The sequence below is a fragment of the Vigna unguiculata genome, unplaced genomic scaffold (assembly GCF_037176805.1).
Source record: "Vigna unguiculata cultivar grain cowpea cultivar isolate G323 ecotype 2 unplaced genomic scaffold, ASM3717680v1 ptg000114l, whole genome shotgun sequence".
Lineage (NCBI taxonomy): Eukaryota > Viridiplantae > Streptophyta > Magnoliopsida > Fabales > Fabaceae > Vigna > Vigna unguiculata.
In genome coordinates, this window is record NW_028196756.1 from 24,899 (window position 1) to 42,046 (window position 17,148).

General features: G+C 44.6%; 1 non-coding gene across 1 annotated transcript; it reads left to right on the plus strand.

The window, feature by feature from the left end:
• Window positions 1–770: 770 nt before the first annotated feature.
• Window positions 771–845, plus strand: TRNAP-UGG (transfer RNA proline (anticodon UGG)). The gene has a single exon. It is a non-coding gene; the product is annotated as a tRNA-Pro (tRNA).
• The last annotated feature ends 16,303 nt before the right edge of the window (window positions 846–17,148 follow it).

Here is a 17,148-nt window from a genome sequence, read left to right on the forward strand (position 1 = left end):
CCCACCCAGAAGGCTAGTTGGTAGAGCGATCAGTTTATCTGAATAAAGGTAGGTTCGAATCCCATTTCCTCCGGCACGGAAGTGGAACGGGCGGGCGAAATTACGTGAGAGAGAGAACCTCTTGGTGTGTGTTGGTGGAGTCCCCCGGAGGACAGAAAAGCACTACCTACTTAGTGAGCGGAGAGCCCGTTGCGCGTTGTTTTGACCGGCCTATCTTCTTTTGATAAGCAAGCTCCCTCCGGCAGTCCCTGGGCGGCTCTCGGTTCTTGAGCATGTTGGGAGAGGAGATTAGGCGGCAGTTGAAAGAGCTGCTCGAAAGCTTGACGAACGAAAAAAGCCCTTTCTTTTCAGTTATTAGTCAAGGGCTTTTCCCTGACTAGTCAAGTGGTAAGTAAGGTAGGGCGCTATTCGATGAAGAAAACATAATTTAGGAAAGTGGTTCAGGTAGCTCAGCTGGTTAGAGCAAAGGACTGAAAATCCTTGTGTCAGTGGTTCGAATCCACTTCTAAGCGGGCTTTGGGTCCAAAGGACAGGTAGCCGGGAGCGAGCCGGATTTTTTTTAATTCAAGTGAAAGAGGAAGCAAAAAAAAATGTGAGCGCTCCTGCACTATACGGCTTTTTGGCGTCGCCCTATCTTGCTGGAGGCAGATTTTCTAAAAAAAGCGGTTGATTACTCGGATTGGTTCTCGCGTCCCTATGCCCAAAAGGATGGGCGAGTTCGGTTCGAGTCTTCATCGATCGGGTGGATCTATATGCTGAGGGGGGTGAGACGAGGTGTAGCGCAGTCTGGTCAGCGCATCTGTTTTGGGTACAGAGGGCCATAGGTTCGAATCCTGTCACCTTGATGTGAAGTGCACAGCCCGGCACAGCCTAAAGAGCACCCGTAGTAAACGCTCTTTTAGAAAGATAAAAAAATAGACCGCCCTTGATCTGATCTGGGCGGGATCTAAAGCAGCATTTCTTCCAAATCGGGGGCAAGCTTGAGATAGATTTTATAATATGCTTAACACAACACATGCAATTCGAACGAAGTTTTCTCGGAATGAAAGTCACTCCGTTGGGTTCAATGCCCGCTAGTCCCATGCATCCTTCCTTTCTGTTGGTCAACAACCAACCACATATCACTCACTACTCCTACATGAAGGGACTCTCTTTCTGTCCGGAGGGAATCATTCTTTCTCAATCAATCATGCCTCAACTGGATAAATTCACTTATTTCACACAATTCTTCTGGTCATGCCTTTTCCTCTTCTTGCTTTCTATTTTCTTCCACTACTTTTTTCCTTCCTTTAGGTATACAAGTGCGTCTCTTTTGCTTCTATCTAACAAGGCCCAAGTTACAGCGGGCTCTTTCTATTATGAAATGGTTCATCTTTTTGTTCACCATAGGAGGACTCACTGGAATAGTCCTGGCAAATTCTGGGCTAGACATTGGTTTGTCGGTCAAGGCGGCTATCCTAACTGCCGATGAGGCTCCTTCTATGTTGATGTATGGGGCTGATGCTGGCTCTGAAACCAGCGTCAACCAAAAGGTCTACCAAACCCCCTTTCCCGCCCGGGGCCCGTCGCTCCGACCCCCACTCCTCCGGCGAAGGACTCGGTTGTGGAAAATCTTTTCCAAGACCAAATCGAAGATTTATGCAATAACTGCATGAATCAACTCGTCTCCTGGGGGTTACCCACTTGTTTCCGGTGTCTTTTTTGCTCATGCCCCTTTAGTGGGTGTTGCCAATAAGAGAGAAAGAACGCCCAAATGCGATTGAGGGGCAGCTGACCGAAAGGAAAGCTTTCTGGCAGGCTTTTGTTTTGGCTTGAGAGGGTCCAAAGTAGCGGAGTGAAAGGAAGGCCTTTCTCATAGCGAGTAACCTTGACTTTGGTTGCTTCTGTGAGAAAGGGGTGGGGAGAGGTGAGGAGGGCCCCATCGCTTGAATCCCGCTTTTTCTTTCTGAGTGCCACCTGGAAAGCGGGGTGCCGCCATATTGAAAGATTTTGAGGGACCGACACCGGACGGGCATACCTCTAATCGTTGGTTGGATCCGGTAAACAGGGTAGCTCCAGGTACGCTTGGGGCTGGATTGAATCCTAAACATATTATTAAAGAGATATATGCGTCAACCAACTAAGACAGATTGAAGTCAGTTACAGGTTGGAAGTGGGACATCCTTTACGCTCAAGAAAAGGAGAACGATCCTTTGGTCCAGCCCAGCCTACAGAAGCCTTCAACTAACTAAAGCAAGAGACAGCTAGCCTAACAATGAAATTACTGCTCCTAGACATTAATATAATAGACAAAGGAGAGAGCTATAGACAGAGAAGTCTAGAATGCTCTTGTTTCATAATCCAAAACTCTCATATCTCCAGCCCATAGATAAGGACAGGGACTTAGCTTAGGACTGCAGGAAAGAGGATAGCCACTAGGCCGGCTACTATATATAAATAGAATCTAAAAGCACTAAAAATATATGGGAAAGCATCTTCTATAGGATAAAGAAATCCATATTGGCTTACAGGGCTTATCCCTACTCTTATGCTTGACTAGCCATTTTGCAAGTTTAACTTGCAAAAAAAGAACCGGGGACACGTATCGCTCAAATCATTGGCCGGGGGGAAAGGCTACACCTAAGACCGGGCAAGATGCCTAATATTTACAACGCTCTGGTAGTTCAAGGTAGAGACTACCGGTCAATAAATGAATGTGACTTGTGAAGTACAGCAATTCTTATATTAGGAAATAATCGAGTTAGAGCTGTAGCTATGAGTGCTACAGATGGTCTAATGAGAGGAATGGAAGTGGTTGACACGGGAGCTCCTCTAAGTCTTCCAGTCGGCAGGGCTACTCTAGGACGAATTTTCAACGTGCTTGGCGAACCTGTTGATGATTTAGGCCCTGTAGATACTCGCACAACATCCCCCATTCATAGATCTGCGCCCGCCTTTATACAGTTAGATACAAAATTTTATATTTTTGAAACAGGAATAAAAGTAGTAGATCTTTTAGCCCCCTATCGCCGTGGAGGAAAAATCGGACTATTCGGCGGAGTGGGGGAGCGTACTCGTGAAGGAAATGATCTTTACAAGGAAATGAAAGAATCTGGAGTAATTAAAAAAACATTGCAGAATCAAAAGTGGCTCTAGTCTATGGTCAGATGAAGGAAACTCTGTATCTGTAGATCATGTAATTCCTGCGCCTACTAAAGCACCAAGGATCATATGAGTATATAAGAATAGAACAGAATGGTTGAGATTCAAGGAAAATTGTACATTGATCTCAACTGTGTATAAACAGTATATATATATAGTATATGATACAACATGTTAGGCAATTTCAAACAAAAAAGAAAAGATTACAACCATATCTCTAGAGTCCTAAGTTACAGGAGAGTCTTTCTCTCTGTTAGTTGGTTATCTAGCCAAGATTTGTGGAGGTGGAGATAAAAACTATCTCTTGAGAGAGGATTTTGCTGGTGATGAAAACCTTGGACCCTTATCACTTATACGCCCCCGCAAGATGGTGCTCTCATTGGAGACACCAATCTTGGACCGTAAGATTGAGAACCGTTGCTGGGATAATGATTTCGTGAGAGCATCAGCGAGTTGATCCTTGGTTTGGTTGAGACACGAGACACTTGAAGCAAGCATTTAGATACTTTATCACGCACAAAATGATAATCAATGGCAATGTGCTTCATGCGAGAATGGAAAACAGGATTGGCACACAATCTCTAGGATAGGTTCCTAAACGTGCTATATCTAGGGACAGGACAAGGGTCTTAGCGAAAGAGGTAGGGCGAAAAGCGACCAACCGAAATAAAGGGGCTATGTGCACTTAACGTGATCGATGGATCTGTCAAAGCTTTCTTTTATTACGCGTGTACCTATCTCCAACTCCGATAGGGTCAATATATTTAGGATAGTTTGACATAACCAGGCATTCATTCCTTAGTCACGAGTGAGCAGCTGCTTCTCCTAAAGACTGGGCTCCCAAGGCATAAGAAAAAGAGAAAGCGGATTAGGAAAGATTCCAAAGATTGCTTTACTCATAGACAGGGTTCAGGTTAAGTACGCTTAAAATAAAAAGGATAAAATAAATTCATTCTAAAAACGGAGGGAGGTGGGAAAGGTCCCGAATCGAATCCCAAGAGACTCAGTTAGAGCAATTACCAAATCCAGCAGAATTCATCCCTACTGTTCTCCTTCACTAACTGATAAAATGTTCGTTACGCAGTACAGCTAGTTACCTCAGTGACTCATCAGTTACTCAGTTACAGTCAATGTGAACTTAGTTTCCCCGACTCTCACTGCTGCTACAGCATCCGTCACTCTCACTCTGAATCTGGGACTATTCAATGATACAGTCTCAAAGAAGGATTTTCACTGCAGCAGATACTTGAATTGGCTTTCGATCTAAAGACTTGACTTTCACTTTCGACCAGCTTCTATTTGCTAAAGCTTCACTTGCTCAAATTCGGTCAGACTCTTGTAAGCAGCTTTTTTTTGTGCAAGCTCAGGCCAAAGAATTCACCCAGCAAAGTCCAAGATATCTTTCCTTCCCATAATCTCCCTTGGGAAATATCAGCATCTATTAGTTCAGATTGTGGTTTTTCTAAGGTGACTGATCTTGGAAGATCTTTTTTGGTGCCTATTTTTCGGCAGACGCAGTAATCTTTATGCTTCTATTTTAAGTAGAGTCTAGACTAAGTTAGCGAGATGGAAGGCAGGGCTACGTTGATTCAGTCTGTGACTCAGTCAATCCCAGTATACACGATGCATACTACTTATCTACCCACAAGAGTCTGTAATTCTTTTTATCAACTAAATAGGGACTTCTTGTGGTTGTTGTGTTGGAACCGGCTGCTTACCAATGCCAATGAGCAGCGTTTCAGGAGGCATTTGTGTCAGATTGGTACTTTTTCCCGATGTAATCAATCTCTTGAAAGATTGGAGCATGTATTCAAGCAGTGTCCTCGAGCTCATCAGGTCTAGTTGGGTTTGTATTCCAAGGAAAGTTAGTTGGGCCATGCTGCTAGCTCGTTCATGGATTGGATTCGTTTGGGGTGTTTAAATACTTTTTGTCATATTATAGGGGCAGTGCTATGTAAGTAGAGTGGCATGTTAGTTTTGGCTGCTCTCTTTTTATTTCTGTTAGTTATCTTTTCATGTAACCAAAGTCTAATAATAGCCCTAGCGCTAACATACAAAACTGGTCACATAAAAGGGCAAAAGAGACGAAAGCCAAAGCATTGACTGAAGAGGGGGGCAAAGAGAGATTCGCCTTTGACTCCTTCTCTGCCTACTGACTGCTACGATACACTGGAACTGGTAGAAACTGTAGAAACCCCTGTTGTTGAGCGCAGTTGGTGTATTTGGAATCGTACTTTCCGCGTTTATACGCTTGAGTGTTTATACGCGTCAGCATATCAATTTGATAAAGGGCGTGAGCACTCCACTCAAGTATTTGGAAGTGCTCAAGGCCCACTTTTCATTCAAATTCCCCATAGCTAGAACTCACTGTTGGGCGAAGGTCAGGTTTAGCGGAAATAAGGTTAAAAGGTTATTTGACTCTTGTGCTAGAATTGCTTTTTTTGGGGAGAAAAATGAAAATTATCGTAGTGTAGTTACAGTCAACACAGTAGCTTTAACGTGAGCAGCGCTTCGCTCCTTAATAGGATAGGCTATACACCGTGCTGAATGAAAAAGTTTCCCCATTCCCATTTCATTTGTAAGGACAACCCTTACCTCCTCTCTTCCAACTAGAATGCTGTTATTTGAGGCGTTCTGGTTTGTTTTGCTTATGCACACCGGGCTGCTTAGTAGGAGGAATAGGCAAGCGGTGTGCTAGAGTGATGGATATATAATTTTTTTATGAAGCATCAGCTGAACATTGACCCATATGGGTCAATGTTGGATCCAACCGGTCCCACTCGTTATTCACCCAGCGATTGGATTGAGATTTCCTTTTCGGAATCTTCTCCATCTGAATGAAGTTGTCAGAACTGCCACCATCGAGAAGAATGCGCACGGTGGTGCCTGCAATCGACCCAGAAAAGTAGATAGTACATTTGCCATAAGTGCCATGATAAGCTTGTAATGACAAATGATGCAAAGTTGGAGAATCATCCGACGGAAGATCCGGTGGAACAGGTTCGGCGACAACAAAGGAGGAAACATCGCCATCCGGTTCATCCACCTGCAGAATCATGTATAGGCGATTCGGACATGCTTCCACGAGAATTTATCGTCGCAAGTAAAGCACAACCCCTTTTCCCGTCGCAGTTGCATTTCTGCTGCCGACAATTTCTTCACTGGTGGCAGAGGCTTAGTTGGAGGAGACGGAAGGAGAGGCGGCAATGCAGATTTAGTTGACGTAAGTGAAGGAGAAGATGAATTGGACGGAGAGGTCCGCATCGATGAGGAAGGCACCATTGGTTTTTATCGTGCAACCGAACTCTGTAACAGGTAGCGCTCGTCAAATGAACGAGCCAGTGATGCAGCTCGTACCAAGGAAGTAGGAGACTGGGAGATGACATCACGTCGGACCTCAGGTTTAAGACCATCAAGAAAGAGGATCAGACCAAGTGCGAGATTGGATCAAAAATTGCGTATGAAAGGTTGTCTATCAGAGACTATCTATCTAGTACGATCGATCAAGTCATTCAGTAAAGTCTCTTCGTGTTGTGTTTCTGGAATTCTATTAGAGCGGGTAGTTGATATCCCAATGCTTTCCTGTTTCCCGTGTGCACCCTTTCCCATGTCTTTCTTGGTTGGTAAACCGGCGCTATCTTGCTGCTGGATGTTTTTGATCAATAGAACAGGAAGAGGAGCAAAATGAGAAATCAAAGAAAGGAAATGATACGAAATCAATTTAGTATTAGTAAACGCTTTCTTCAAGATGGTAATGGTATAGTGGTCCTAATTTCGGGACTTTCCTTCTTGATCTTCATGGCGGTATGCTATTGGATTTCGATGATCCTGGGGGACCACCCTTCCTTCTTTTGGCAGATATTTTGGTCACTAGCAGGGCGATCCCTCTCCCTTCTCTTTGGGAAAATCGGTTTTTCAGGGGGTCTGGCCTTCGCCATTGGTTTGGCGGTCAAGGCTATCCTAACTGCCGATGGGGCTCCTATGGTAATGTATGGGGCTGATGCTGGCTCTGAAGCCAGCGTCAACCAAGAGCTACATCACCCTTCCCGCTCGGGACCCGCCGCTTCCAGTAGTACCGTCGAGCAGCCGGCCCCCATCCAACAACCTCTGAATGATATAAATGAGCTGCAAGAGGGGGAGGCTCCTGGTCAACCCGCCGGGGTCAGGGAACCAGAAGAAGCCCCTACCTTGGAGTTTCTAAAAAACAAAATACAACGCGTTCTGCGAAAAAGCAGAAGACTACGCTCTAACGTTCTGAAAGACATTGAGGATGATCTTCAGCTAGAATCAGCTTCCAACCAGAAACTCCATAAAATAAACGAGATTCTGGATGATATTTTTGCCAGACGAGAAGATCTCATAAATTCCGGGCAAAGCCTAATTACTGAATTAACTTTAACGGGTAACGAGGGGGAAAGAGAACAAAGGGAACAGAGACGGGGGTTAAGTTGAGTTGGTAGGTTGGTTAGGATATGGCTTGCTTGCTTTTTGGGAGGTAGACTTGGGCAGCAAGCTATCTTTTCCCGAAAGCAGAAGCAAAAGTAGCTCGAGCCGAAGGCGCGAGCGAGGCCACCCCTACTGGACTGGGGTGGGGAAGGGAGAGTGGGAAGTGGGCTCCCTTCGCTTTATTTATTCTATTTATTGAGAACATTGGGTCCTAATCGGTCAAACAAACCTATGTGAAGTTATGGAAGATGCTTCTTTTATGATCTATAGACGAGACGTTTTAGCACCTAAAGCGTACGGCACTTCACTCTGAGGAGATAAACGATAAGACTAGATTTGACTTCCTTAATATCCCTCAGGATATAGAGAGGAGGAATTTATGGAAGACATGGTTTGGTCGAGATCGGAAACATTCTTTAGTTTTTTTCTTTGTGAATTCTGGGTTGTACGTCAATCCAGGCTCGGCAGTGAGCCATCACATCACTGTCTAGTCCTATCCAAACATAAGACTATAAGACTAATGACGTCTTAGTACATTAAGCCATGCCATGGGCAGGCTGGTACGTCAGTTTAGGAATCAAGAAAGGCAAGTAACTTCGAAAGCAGCAAAAGGTCCGCTTAGTCTATGATATGACACTCAATGTAGTCACCCCCTTGAGAGCTAGTTCCTTCCCTTACCAGTGCTGCAATCAGGCTTGGCACCTTCCCGTTCTGTCTACTGCCCTTATGAAATTGGCTATTCTGTGAACCTTTATTACAAAACAAAACTTCACATTGGCCAATTTCACACCTTCCGAATGTGACAGCTAAACCAATTCGCTTTCAGGAACAGGATAAAGGATAGGGTCTTTCAGCTAAAGATCAATCTATAAAGCAAAGGGTAAATGTGTTAAGCATATCACAACATATGCCAATAACTTTCTTTCGGGAACATTCGACTCCACTAACAAAAAGCACCCCCAAAAAAGTGACACTCTATAGAGTACTCAAGGTCAATCAATAACGACCGGTGGGATCCCTTCTTCACATTATGTATGGGCTACTTATCTTCTTAGTTCCCATACTATATCTATCTATAGTCAGGCAAAAGTCTTTTGCAGCCGAAGTCGGCTCGAGGAATTTCTTTAACCCGGGAAGTCAAGAATTGAAAGAAATGCCGGTTCAACAAATAAATTCAAGCAATCAAGACCAGCACCGTAATAGTTCTAGGAGATTAATCTTATCTCGACTCTTATAGTTTTCTAGTTCTAGGTAAATTGAAGCCTCGATAAGGAAAACTAGCTCTGGAGCTAAGGCTAAGCTATTACAGAAATAAAGTCCATAATCTCAGAACATAAGTCAAAGCAGTTTGTAAAGAAAAGGGTCGGTGCCATCTCTGCTGCGATAGAGGATGAAGAATAATCCGTAGGCAACTGGTCGTTACTAGAAGATGATAAAGCTGCAGGCTGCTCTTTATTATTAGAAGAGCGAGGTGCAAGTGCTGGCTGCTAGAGGGCTGCGACCCTGATTCCCTTGATACTCTGACTCTCCCTGATGCACGGGAGACGCAGGAAAAACCACTGGTGAAAAAGATCCATAAGATGCTGATCCAATAGGCGCCTACTAAAAAAAGGGGGAGTTGAATAACTCGTGCTCATGGAAGGTAACATGCCGGGACGGCGAAAACGAGATGATCGGTAGAGCACTTCAAACCTTCTGTGAACCTTGCTTCACGGTACACTCTTTCTACCTTTTGCCATCTCAAAAAAACCAATCCGTTTTTCTTCCATAAAAAGAAGACGGGATAGATAAGCTTATGTGATATTTCCCGCCTTCCTTCTAATCATGTTATTACATAATCTTATGTTCCATATTCCATCTTTGGTCGAGTTGATCCTGCACCAAGCCAAGCCCTGGACTAGTTCTCGACAGATAGGATAGCCCGAGGGAGGATGGGAACTCCTCTCTTTGTTCCTTTGCACTTCATCATGCCCCTCCTTCTTTGGTCGGGGGCCCCCTATTAGATTAGATGTAGGGCCCTCTCCCTCTCCCGGTCGGGTCGACACCTTTCAAAGATCTTCCTGGATAGCAGTTAGAGGCCGGGGATAGCAATAGCAGTTCCAGAGGTCTTCAATGAGATCATGGAACACATTCTCTATCGGTCCCCTTGGCCCTGGTACATCTTGTTCGGTAACGAAAGTACCCCGTTTAAGCCAAAAGCAGAGGGCAGAAAAGTTCGTGGATTGATCGGGTTTCGTGTACTTATTTTCTTATCGAGATCGAAAAGAATTTCATAAGAGAAGATGTTGTTAGCAGAGGAAAGGGGAAGAAAGAACAAGAAAGTACCTTTCTTTGGTCCCATCACGGCGAGCGGGCAGCGCTCTTCGGTAGAGCTGAAAACCGATGAAGACAGATCGATATGATATAAAGAAAGGGGCTGGCAAGGCTGGCAGAAGAAGCGGAAAGAAAAGAGATAGATAGAGTGATCCCATCTCGCAAAAGTCGAATTGCGTCATATAAGAATGATCGCTAAACCTTCGTCTGCTCGGGCGAACGATAAAAATAATATCATCATTCCATCTCGGGAGATCCCCTACTGTACTCTTAGCCTTTCTTTGTACCGTACCGGGGAAGCTCGGTATCGATAGAGGCTGTACGAATGAGATGAAACAAAGCGGTGAGATGAAACCTGAGATGGAGATACCCTAGTTCAAAAGCGATTTTTTGCTCTTCTTCCTGTCGTCCCACTCTTTATAGGATTTCCGTTCAATAAAATAGTGACTTCGAACTTCGCTTCGACTTGGTAATCTGAGCTATGACTAGCTCTTCTGCCGCTGTCGTGAGTTCGTCCGCCGTCAGCATTGGTTCAGAGCTCTTGGTCCTGGACGAGTTCGACCACGTATACATACCCCCACCAATCCTAGGTAAAATGTCCTGTCCACGTTTCCCAAGGAAGCAGAAGGACAAAAGTTAGAATCTTAATGTTGTACTTTCTCGAGCTTTCCACCGCTCCTGTCCGAGATGGGTCGCTTCGCTTGCAGAGAAGAGAGGAGATTTCTTTTCCTAAAACCTATTATGGGGCACTCCCTACCCCAGAGACTCCTCTTGTTTGTGCTAACTGACCAAAAGGGATATGATGGATCGGCCGGCTTGCTCTTGCTTCTGCAGCTATTGGACCCTTTTATTTTAGGCTAAAACAAAAAAAGAAAGAGCATTACACCCAGACCAGACCAAATTGCTTTGTTTGGTACAACAAAAAGCCTTGCCTTATCATCGGAAGACGGATCCGTGTAAACTGACCCATCGGATATGAGTGAAGCGACCCATCGGACAAAGGAAGAAGGGGCGCGGGGCGAACGATCCCTAATCTTTCTTCTCGATGAGTTCAGTTACCCGCCGAATAGTAGAGTATTGACACCGAACAAGCATCGGAAGGGCCAGATGGATAAGATAAAAAGGGGTGGGTAGAGTCATCTAGCGAATCCTCTTTGTAAGAGGTGTTGCCAGAAGCGTATTCGGGACCCATCATTTTGATGAGTTCACGGATTCCCGTACTCACCCAAGGCACTAGCGCGAGACCACGAACCCTTTTCAAACACGTTTTTTAGGAATCGACATCCCTATCTCTATGTTAGGAGTCTTATCTCCGGCGAATTCGTAAAGCTATTTAGATTGATATCTGCTAATCCTAGTTATTATAAAATTGTCTTTTACCATGAATCAGCTATGACTGACTGGCAACAACAATCTATTTGATTCTAGTCTTTCTAGACTAATAGGTCAACAAATAAATCCTAGTCAGACTGATTTTTCAGCAAATTCCATATTAGATATTAGATTAGACAGCTGCAGAAACGGAATCATCCGTTGCAGCAGTAGACGAAGAAAGGGCAGAAGACGAATCAAAAGAATAGACAAAAGAGCTCTACACTCTCTCTTTGGTCCTTCAGTTCTTCAATCCTAGAATGGAGACTGTCGTTGAATAGATAGCGTCAGAGATTAGAGAAGATGCTCTTTCTTTGTATACGAAATTCAATTGCTTTCTTGAAATCAATAATTGATAGACAGACTAGATAAGGAAGACCCGAACAAGGACCCACTGCTTTAAAGATAGATGGGAGGATAAGGTGCTGCGCCTTAGCTATTCGTTTTCTTTCTGGCCCCTAAATAAGTGTCACTCGCCCTATCATCAATAAATAAGGAGAGGGCTGGGCTTGAGACCCTTAAACGATAAGGAAGGTGCTTCTCTTACTTCTTTCGTTAGCGCAACGTGCGGAGCTGCTCGAGCGAAGCGAAGAGGTTACTAGTAGCTGTTACAGTCCTGTCCATGAACTCGAACTCTGAACTCTATTTCACTTCGAAGGCTTTGGCCGGTCCTTGTTTACTATTTATATTATATAACTTCATTTCCAGCAATCAAACCTTTCTTCCAAACTGGAGAGCTATAGCCAAAAAGCCGAGAAAACAAGAGATCGGAAGAAGGGGAACAAAATCCTTTTTTGTTTAGCCAATAGGCCCGGCCAGGGAGATCTTTTAATCAGACGTTAGGGTAGGCTAAGACGGGTCTGGTACCTTGAAAGGAAAGAGGGGAATAGCATATTAGACCGAGCCAGAGTCTGCTGTTCCTGTCCGCGATATAGCAGTTCCAACCAAGGGAAGGGAGTGAAGTTACTAGTATTCCACTAGTAACTCTCTCCCAAAGACGTAACTCTAAGACTTTGGCAAGCAGGGGGTGCCCCAACATCCCTATTTATTGGGAAGAGCGTCTCCGCACGTTGCGATATCGATAGAACCGAATCAACAGTGAATGAAAGACCCCATCCACTAAGGCCGACTCGAAAGGGTTCGGAATGGAATGGGACTAATAGCTGCTGGACAGGTGACTTTAGAGGCTCTCAGGTTGGCTGAGACAGGAAAGGCAGGTAGCGGGAAAGAAGGGGTGGTATCGGGAGTGGCCCTATCATCCTAATAAGTCAAGGGTTCCCTTTAGAAGTCCTATAAGGATCTGGCACGATAAAATAGAACTAAACTAAAGTGTTCGACAAGCGTGAGTTCCCCGTAAGCCAGTGCTTCTATTCTAGCTCCTCTCCCTGACTGTCTGTTACTGTCGAGCTACTACGCTCCTTCTATTCTAGGTCTAGGGGATTCCCTTTCTTCGGAATCCAGCGCTAACAGGAAAAACGCCCTTTTTTCAGAAACGAAAGGGTGGAAGAGCCAATTCCGAGAGACAAACCACCCTTTTAAGCCTATTTTTTCTTTCAGGCCTGATGAATAAGACGAGTGATTCCCTTGTCCTTGACAAAAAAAGCACGAGTCTTTCAACTCTTAATAAGTTATTTTTTAAATCTCATTTTCCCTTGGTTCAAATATACCCGTCCTGTGCCAAATCAATCTACTTTAGAGAAATAGCCCGGATCACCAATTGCTTGAGAGGAATCCCACATCCAATAATAAATAGACGGAGACTATATAGACTAGTAATAATAAAGAAGTAGAGATCCGTGTTTGCACAGGCTGAACTAATCTCGATTGCACCAGTAAGTAAAGTACCAGCGAACGCCGGGCTCGAACGAAGGTAGGCTCTGCCTCGGCTTATGCCGGTGCAGCTTTTGATGCTTCTTTTGAGCCAACTTTTGAGTCAATTCGAGCCTTGGCCAATCCTCACTCGACAGCCTAAAGGCATGGCCTAAATCGAAAGAAAATGGCGCTATCAAATCCGCATTAGCACAAATCCGATCTTTTTGGACTCGGACAATCGGGGTATCGTTACAGCTAAATCAATCTGATCCCTACCTAGAGGATGAAAAAGCTGTAACTTTATTATATATAGTGATAGTCCAACCAAGGTTTTCTTTCAATGGTATACTTGCCCAAGAAATGCCTGAACTTCACCAAGTTTCTTCCTTCATCTTACAGTCGTACCGATAGAGCGCGATTCCGCTGGGCCACTTCCCTCCGGGCTTTTTCCCTCTGGTTTTTCCCAGCAGGGCTAGTAGCACTACGATCTATCACTATCAACTCAATTCGGTACCTCGTTCGTAACAAGGAAGAAATGGAAGATCTTCTAGTCATATCTTACGCGGTTGTCCGCCCAAGCCAAGCTTTCTCGATCAATAGATATAGCTGTCAAATTCATTTCCCCTCTCCCCGATCCCTGTCTTTCGAATTCTCGTAAATTTTAGCATTTAGGGGCGCTTTTTTTTTCGAAATATCATAAGAGAAGAAAGGTCCACGTTGGGAAGTAGTACGCCTGGTTCACCAGGTTGGTTCTACCACTGCAGGCCCAATCATGCTAGTTAGGCTATATGCTTAATACATGCAAGTAGAACGAAGTTTTCTTGGGTTTCTCTTTCTTAGTCTTTCTGATAGCTTTGGTCTTTTTCCCATGTCTTTCTTGGTCAACAACCAAGCACATACACATTTCTGACAAGTCTTTCCTAACGAAAGTAAGTAAAGCGGATCACAAAGACTGTTATATTCTATGGAGGAACAAAAAAAAAGCTTTGGTTTTTGGGGGGTCCCATGTCGTAGGGGGATCTGTCCAAATGAGAATTTAGGTCAAGGAGGTGATGGAGGTCAAGGAGATCAAGGAGGTCATGGAGGTCAAGGAGGTACGGTATTACAGCCGCCGAAACTGCAAAGGATGGACACCCCTAGACCCGGGGGAAAAGGAAAAGAAGAAGGAAAAGGGAAAGAAGTTGAGGGAAAAGAAAAAGAAGACAAAGATGAAAAAGATAATGGAGGTCAAGGAGGTACGGGATCACAGCAGCCGAAGCCGAAAAGGCCGGAACCCCTTACCCCAACAGACCCGGGGAAAAGGAACAGAAGTTAATAAATTTCAATGGATCGAGCGGGTAAAAACCGTAACCCTTGCTTTTTTGTTATTGTTATATGGTATTTCGCTATTCAATTCAAATGGTATTTCACTATTCAATTCAAATGGCTATTCCTCACAATTGCTCCTTGTGATGCAGGGGACTCCCTATCAAGCCCTCTTGATCAATTTGAGATAATCCCATTGATGGATATGAAGATAGGTGACTTGTATTTCTCATTCACAAATCCCTCATTGTTTATGCTGCTCACTCTCAGTTTGGTCTTACTGCTGTTTCATTTTGTTACTAAAAATGGAGGAGGAAAGTCAGTACCCAATGCTTGGCAATCCTTGGTAGAGCTTATTTATGATTTCGTGCCGAACCTGGTAAACGAACAAATAGCCGGAAATGTGAAACAAAAGTTTTTCCCTTGCATCTTGGTCACTTTTACTTTTTCGTTATTTTGTAATCCCCAGGGTATGATACCTTATAGCTTCACAGTTACAAGTCATTTTCTCATTACTTTGGGTCTCTCATTTTCTATTTTTATTGGCATTACTATAGTGGGATTTCAAAGAAATGGGCTTCATTTTTTAAGCTTCTCATTACCCGCAGGGGTCCCACTGCCGTTAGCACCTTTTTTAGTACTCCTTGAGCTAATCCCTCATTGTTTTCGCGCATTAAGCTCAGGAATACGTTTATTTGCTAATATGATGGCCGGTCATAGTTCAGTAAAGATTTTAAGTGGGTCCGCTTGGACTATGCTATGTATGAATGATCTTTTCTATTTCATAGGAGATCTTGGTCCTTTATTTATAGTTCTTGCATTAACCGGTCCGGAATTAGGTGTAGCTATATCACAAGCTCATGTTTCTACGATCTCAATCTGTATTTACTTGAATGATGCTACAAATCTCCATCAAACTGGATAGTTATTTATAATTGAACAAAAGCGAGGAGCGAACTGCGCCCCAAACTTCTTTTGTCTCCGCCATCATGATCTGGAATTATGGGCTGTTGGAGGAAGGTGTCCAATTCCGGAGCAATCGACTACAGCAACGATTCGCTCTTATTGGTCAAGTTTTTCAGTCTCTATCGATGAGAGAGAGTCAAGGGTAAGATAAGGCAAGTGTAGGATTGTAAAAGCCGTTTCAAGACAGGTCTATCTCTGAAAATGGAGTGCACTGTCGCCGTTGAGCTTTGTGAGAAAGAAGAACCTCCGCCACATCCTGAGAACAATGGATCGACGAAGAAGGTGAAGATAAGAACTGAGGAAGAAGATCCCCTCCCGTTGTTGAAATTTTTGAGGAAGAAGTGGATAATGGCTCTGAAATGATCAGCGAAGAAGGAAGGGATAAGAAGGATATGGTGCAGGAGGAAGTAATGCCCTCTATCCAGTTCTCCTCTCGCATAGACGACTTGCTCAATCAAAGCATGAGACTTGCTGTTGTTGTAAAGCAGCTTGTAAGATCCATGGGTTATCGAAGGCTTCATGACAAAATAATGAACCTCTGGAAGCGGACTGTACCTCTTCAACTAGCCGATCTTGAAGGTGACTCTTTCATTGTAAAGTTCCAGAATGCCCAAGACTATCAGAATGCTCTGCTTGGAGGACCCTGGTGAATCTTTGGTCACTATTTAAGGGTGCAACCCTGGCAACCTTCCTTCTCGCCGCTCAATCTAAGGATCCATAAAGTCTTTGCGTGGGTCAGACTTCCGGGACTGCCCTAGCGTTATTATCAGTCGAGCGTCTTGAGGGCAATCGCACAGGTTCTTGGCGAGGTTATTAGGATGGATATTGATTAGAAGACGGAAACTGGAGATAGAGGCCGATTTGCTCGTCTAGCGTTCATTATTGATCTCTCTAAACCGCTAGTTTCCAAAATCAAAGTCGATGATCATGCCTTGAGGGTTGAATATGAATGGCTCCCTACTATCTGTTACCACTGTGTGAGATATGGACACCTTCAGGACAACTGCCCTTAGAAGAAAGGCGAGTTGCCGCCGGAGACTGCCCAACCTCAAGCTGCCGGAATATCGCCGAGGGAGAGAGGTAGGGCCCTTGGATGCAGGTCCGAAGGCGAGCATGGAGATCTGACAGGGCTAGAAAAAAGCTGATCAATGAGAGTCAGCCACCTAGTGAAATTACGGGGTCTAGGTTTGACGTCCTAGCCTCCTCGGAGAACTCACTTCAGACTCTAGGAGAGGGACAAGAAGGAGACTCAAGAGGCGACAGATTAGCTCTGTTATTCCTGGGACTTCAAAAAAAAGCCTCGCCTAGGGATAGGGAGCCAAAAGTAAAAGATGACAAAAGGCAAAAAAGCTGCTCCACCCAGATCAAACCGCCAATCCAGCTCTCCCAAGGCCTCGTCCAGCCAACCCAGGACAGACGCGTCTATCACGAAGAAGGTTTGGCATCTATATGCCCCCTCCAATGCGTACAAGGCTAGGCAGTATCTCGACTGGTAAGGAGAAAGTACGGTACCTCTCCCTCACTCGATCAAGAGAAGCATTCGGCCGTTGTAGTTCAATCGGCTAGGCTTGCTTGAAAATCAAAGCCATTGAGGGACCCGCGAAGAAGAGTGATGCGCAAGCAAAAGAGGATCAGCCAGCTCAGATCCACGTGCTATCTAATTTATCCACGCGGAAAGAGAAGATGCCCCCAAAGCCTCCGGATCAAGGGCTTTCGTCTCCAGGGGTGAAACTACAAAGGAAAGGGGCCTCAAAGTGAAGAATGTCCAATTTCAGTCCTTTACCCCGATAGAAT